Source organism: Arachis hypogaea, chromosome 7 (assembly GCF_003086295.3).
Source record: "Arachis hypogaea cultivar Tifrunner chromosome 7, arahy.Tifrunner.gnm2.J5K5, whole genome shotgun sequence".
NCBI lineage: Eukaryota > Viridiplantae > Streptophyta > Magnoliopsida > Fabales > Fabaceae > Arachis > Arachis hypogaea.
In genome coordinates this window covers 9,070,567-9,076,566 of record NC_092042.1, presented here as the reverse complement: position 1 = coordinate 9,076,566, position 6,000 = coordinate 9,070,567, and positions in this window count along the sequence as shown.

Sequence of the window (6,000 nt, the reverse complement as noted above, 5' to 3'; positions counted from 1 at the left end):
GCCTAGCGATTAGAAAAGGAGCTAGGGGATGTGGTAACTTGCGAGTGAAGCAAGGGAAAAGTGAATGATCAATGAGGATCAAAGATAATTATGTGAGAGGCGGAGGATGGTGGTGGAAGTGCTTGTTATGCCATGGGCCGAAAGGCTGTAATTGTTAATGAAACGGCTGGTTATGAATTTAACCGTGAGCTGGGTAGCTGGTTATGGATTTAACCGTGAGCCGGATGGCTGGATTATTGCCATGTTACGGCGGAGCCATGATTATGGCTATGTATAAATGCATATATATGCTATTGAATGAATTGTGAATATTGCACTTCCATTATCGGAGATGAGAGTTTCCCTGGGAGAAAGCAGTGGCTAGCCACCACGTGCTCCAGGTCGAGACTTGAAGCTCTTTTGACCCTATGTCGTTAGGGTGGCCGGGCACTGTGAAATTCCCGGACGAGCTCACCCCCATAAATATTCACCAGTGATGGTGATGGATTAAATATTCACCAGTGAGGGTGATGGATATGGATCATGATTATGATCAAGTTTATAATGAGTATGACTCAAGTTGGGGAGACTCGACAGAGGGACAGTCCAATGGTTAACTGCCAGGACTTGTCGGGTTGGCTCTATAACCGACAGATGATATCATCGGCCACTAGGGACAGGCATTCATCATATGCATACTATATGAATTGTTTGAGATTGCCTATTTGACTGCATATTATTTGCTAATTGTTTAAATGCCTTAATTGTTCCTATTTGTATATTTCTTGTTTGATATAACTGTGTTTGCTACATTATACTCCTGCTGGTGGTTGGGGGGTTTGAAGGAATTGGAAAGGGAAGTATTATTTAGACTGAAGAACCTTTAGTCCTATGCCCTTTTATGGTTTAGCTGGTTTATAAGCTTGATATTATCTGGAGGAAGTTCTAGGATTGCCTTCGGGTTTCCTCTATTATTATGTATTATATATGTGGAAGCTGTTACCATGCTGTGGACCTCTGGTTCTCACCCATGCGAATTTTGTGGTTTTCAGATGCAGGACATGAGGTTTCCCGCTGAGGCATGCTGGAGACTTCTAGATTTGCGAAGATCCTTTGTTCTCGGGACTATGTTTTGGTTTATATGTTTTGCTTAGATACTTTTATCTCCATTAAATAATACAACTGTGATGACTCCTCTTATGGGAGATTTTGGAGAATAGGTTTTGTGTATTTGTGTCCCTTTGGGTTTCCTTTGGGGTTTTCCTTATTTTATCATATGTATATATTGCTATGCTCGGACCGGTTATCTTCACAACCGGATTTTGAGTCTTGATATTCCTGTTTTTGACACTCCTTTGTATATATATAATCTCGCGTTGGTTATCCTTGTTCGTTACGTTATCGATCGGAGTGTTGCGCTTTCGAGTTGTGATTTTTGTTTACCCCTTTTTCTACAAAGGCTCCTAGTTATAATCAATCATTCATACTATTATACGTACTAAATTTTTATTTTAGAGGTCGTAATACCTTGCCATCTCTGAATTATGACTTAAGCATAAGACTCTGTATGGTAGGGTGTTACATTATGGTATCAGAGCAGTTCATTCCTGTAGAGCCTGAAGGATGGACTGACTATGCTCCTGTGCATTCTCTGTATGTGTGTTATGTGCTATTAGTATATCTGCTTGATATAATTGGCATAAACGTTCATGAGCATGCATTTGGGACTTTGAAGCACTAGACTTCCGATATTGAGACTGATCAACTTAATATCGATTGTTTGGTGTGTATAGGAACCAGATGGCGCCTCGTGGACGCGGTAGAGGTAGTGCGAGAGGTCGTACGAATGCTCGTGCGCCGGAGAATAACCCTAATGACCCGGTGAACTTTATGACTGCGTTGGAGAACATGACTGCTGCTATGCAAGCCACTGCTGAGGCTCTTGGTCAACAGATGAACAACCATGGTAATGATGGAGGTGGAGTTCAGGGTCCGATGACGCTGGCAAACTTTTTGAAGGTTAATCCACCTAAGTTCAAGGGAACTACTAGCCCGACTGAGGCTGATACATGGTTTCAGGCTATAGAGCGAGCACTGCAAGCACAAGTGGTACCTGAAGGGCAGCATGTCGGGTTTGCTACCTATATGCTCACAGGTGAAGCGTCGCATTGGTGGCAAGGAATCCGACGTCTTCTGCAGCAGGGTGATGACTATATCACCTGGAATGTCTTCCAAGAAGAGTTCTATAAGAAGTACTTTCCGACTTCTGCTAGGACGGCTAAGGAACTTGAACTGTTACAGCTGAAGCAGGGTACTATGTCCATATCAGAGTATACTGACAAGTTTGAGGAGCTGTTCAGGTTCTCTCGTATGTGCCAAGGGACTCCGGTGGAATATGAGGAATGGAAGTGTGTTAAGTATGAAGGAGGACTCCGGAGCGATATTTTCAGTTCAGTAGGACCAATGGAGATCAGAACTTTCTCCGAGTTGGTAAACAAGTGTCGGGTTGCTGAAGAGTGTGTAAAGATGGCAACTGCTGAGAAAGGGAGTCACAAAGGATCATTCCCACAGAATCGAGGGAAGAGCTTTGCACTTAGAGGTCCGCCTTTCAAGAAGGGAAGCTCATTCAGGAGGCCCAACAACAACAACTCCCAAGGGAAGAAGTTTGGGAAGCAGCCTCAAAATGATCAAGCTTGTACTAGGTGTGGAAGTCACCATCCGGAAGCACCATGCAAGGCCGGATGGGGTTTGTGCTACAATTGTGGAAAAGCGGGGCATAAAGCCGCAAGTTGTCCGGAGAAGCAGAAGCAAGATGCTGGGAAAGCACAACAGACTGGTCGGGTGTTCACCACTTCAGCTATAGGTGCTGAGGGATTTGAGACACTCATTCGAGGTAACTGTGAAATAGCTGGTCAAACTTTAAATGCTTTATTTGATTCGGGAGCATCACATTCATTCATTGCATTTGAGAAAGCCCATGAGTTAGGTTTGAAGATTGTAACTTTAGGTTATGACCTAAAGGTGTATAATGCTACCCATGAAGCCACGATAACTAGGCTAGGATGCCCGGAAGTTTCCTTTAGGTTCAAACAGCGTGATTTTATTCATAATTTAATCTGCTTACCGATGATTGGTCTTGATCTTATCTTGGGATTGGACTGGTTATCTAAGAACCATGTCCTGCTTGATTGTTCTACAAAGTCGGTGTACTTTATGCCGGAAGATACAGAAGGGCCGGTCGTGGTAAATAATTATTACTTGAATTCGATGATGGTGAACTATTCTAGAATCGAATGACAGGGTATCCTGTTGTTAGCCGCGGGCGTTTCGGGTGATGATCAAAGGTTGGAGCAGATTCCGGTTGTGTGTGAGTTCCTGGAAGTGTTTCCCGATGATATTGATGAGTTTTCACCTAACCGAGAGGTTGAGTTTGCTATTGAATTAGTGCCCGGGGCGGGACCAATCTCAAGTGCTCCTTATAGAATGTCACCGTTAGAGATGAACGAGCTAAAGTCTCAGTTAGAGAATTTGTTGGGTAAAAATTTTATCCGACCAAGTGTCTCTCCATGGGGTGCTCCAGTGTTACTGGTGAAGAAGAAGGATGGAGTATGCGGCTCTGTGTGGATTACAGGCAGCTGAACAAGGTTACAATAAAGAATAAGTACCCATTGCCGAGAATTGATGATCTCATGGATCAGTTACAAGGAGCTGGAGTTTTCTCCAAGATCAATTTGCGATCCGGTTATCACCAGATAAGGGTGAGAGGTGAGGATATCCCTAAGACCGCTTTTAGGACTCGTTATGGTCATTACGAGTACACTATAATGTCGTTTGGGTTGACGAACGCTCCTACGGTATTCATGGATTACATGAATAGAGTTTTCCGTCCGTTTCTGGATAAATTCGTTGTTGTCTTCATTGATGACATACTGATTTATTCCAAGACTGAGGAATAGCATACGAAACACTTGAGGACCGTGTTACAGATTCTAAAGGAGAAGAAACTTTATGCAAAACTGTCCAAGTGCGAGTTTTGGAAGAGTGAGGTGAAGTTTTTGGGTCACGTGGTGAGTAAGAAGGGAATAGTCGTAGATCCAACTAAGGTGGAGGCTGTGATGGATTGGAAGCAACCAACCACCGTAACGGAGATAAGGAGTTTTCTGGGCTTAGCTGGCTATTACCGAAGGTTTATCAAGGGCTTTTCACAGATAGCTTTGCCAATGACAAAGTTAACCCGCAAAGACACTCCGTTTGTTTGGACTCCTGAGTGCGAGGAGAGCTTTCAGACATTGAGGAAAAAGTTGACCACTACACCTGTGTTAGTGTTATCTGAGCCGAACGAGCCATTTGAGGTGTACTGTGATGCCTCATTAAAGGGTCTAGGGTGCGTGCTGATGCAGCATCATAATGTGGTGGCGTATGCCTCACGACAGTTGAGACCTCACGAAGTTAGTTACCCTACGCACGATTTGGAACTCGCTGCGGTTGTGTTTGCCTTGAAGGTATGGAGGCATTATCTCTATGGGGTTAAATTCCAAGTTTTCTCTGATCATAAGAGCTTGAAGTACCTATTTGACCAGAAAGAGCTTAATATGAGACAGAGAAGGTGGATGGAATTGTTGAAGGACTACGACTTTGAGTTGAATTACCATCCGGGAAAGGCGAATGTAGTGGCGGATGCATTAAGTTGGAAGTCGTTATATGCAGCTTGGGTGATGCTTCAAGAGGAGAGGTTGCTCAAGGGATTCGAGAGTCTGAAAATTGGTACTCGAGAAGTATCCGGAACTTTGTGTTTGAGCCGATTAGAAATCTCAAGTGACTTTAAGTCCGAACTCCTAAAGGCTCATCAAAATGATGAAGCATTATGGAAGGTGTTACCGGCTATTGAGCAAGGAAAACAGTGGATAGTGTCGGAAGAAAAAGATGGGTTATGGAGGTTCAAAGGTAGGATCATTGTGCCGGATGTTGGCACTTTGAGGCAGGATATCTTAAAGGAGGCACACAAAAGCGGATTCTCCATTCACCCGGGAAGTACTAAGATGTACCATGATTTAAAGGCGATGTTTTGGTGGCCAAGTATGAAGAATGATGTGGCGGAATATATTTCAAAGTGCTTAACTTGTCAAAAGGTAAAGATTGAACATCAAAGACCTTCCGGGATGTTACAACCCTTAAAGATTCCACAATGGAAGTGGGAAAGTATTGCAATGGACTTTGTGTCGGGATTGCCAAGGACTAGGGCTGGTTTTGATGCTATCTGGGTGATTGTGGACCGACGGACGAAGTCAGCTCACTTTCTACCCATTCGTATGACTTACACCCTTGAGGAGCTAGCACGGTTATACATAAAGGAGATTGTGAGACTTCATGGCATACCTGCTACTATAATCTCTGATAGAGATCCTCGTTTCACTTCAAGGTTTTGGGGTGCATTTCAGAAAGCTTTTGGAACCCGATTAAGCTTGAGCACGACTTACCATCCCCAAACAGATGGTCAATCCGAGAGGACGATCCAAACACTAGAGGATATGTTGAGAGCTTGTGTTTTGGACCAACCGGCGAGTTGGGATCGGTATATGCCATTAGTGGAGTTTGCATACAATAATAGTTATCATGCGAGCATCGGAATGGCTCCGTATGAGGCCTTGTATGGTAGGAAATATCAATTTCCGCTATGTTGGTATGAAGCTGGAGAGAAAAGCTTGTTGGGACCGGAAATGATAGCTGAGACTACTGAACAAGTCAAGAAAATCCGAGATAGGATGCTTACGGCGTAGAGTCGTCAAAAGAGTTACGCCGATCAAAGGCGAAAGCCCTTAGAATTTGAGGAAGGAGACCATGTTTTTCTTAAGGTTACTCCGACTACGGGAGTAGGTAGGGCGATTAAAGCAAAGAAGTTGAATCCTCGATACATTGGTCCATTTCAGATCTTGGAGAGGATTGGACCGGTGGCGTATCGGATGGCTCTACCACCTCATCTTTCGAACCTGCACGACGTGTTTCACGTGTCGCAGCTTCGGA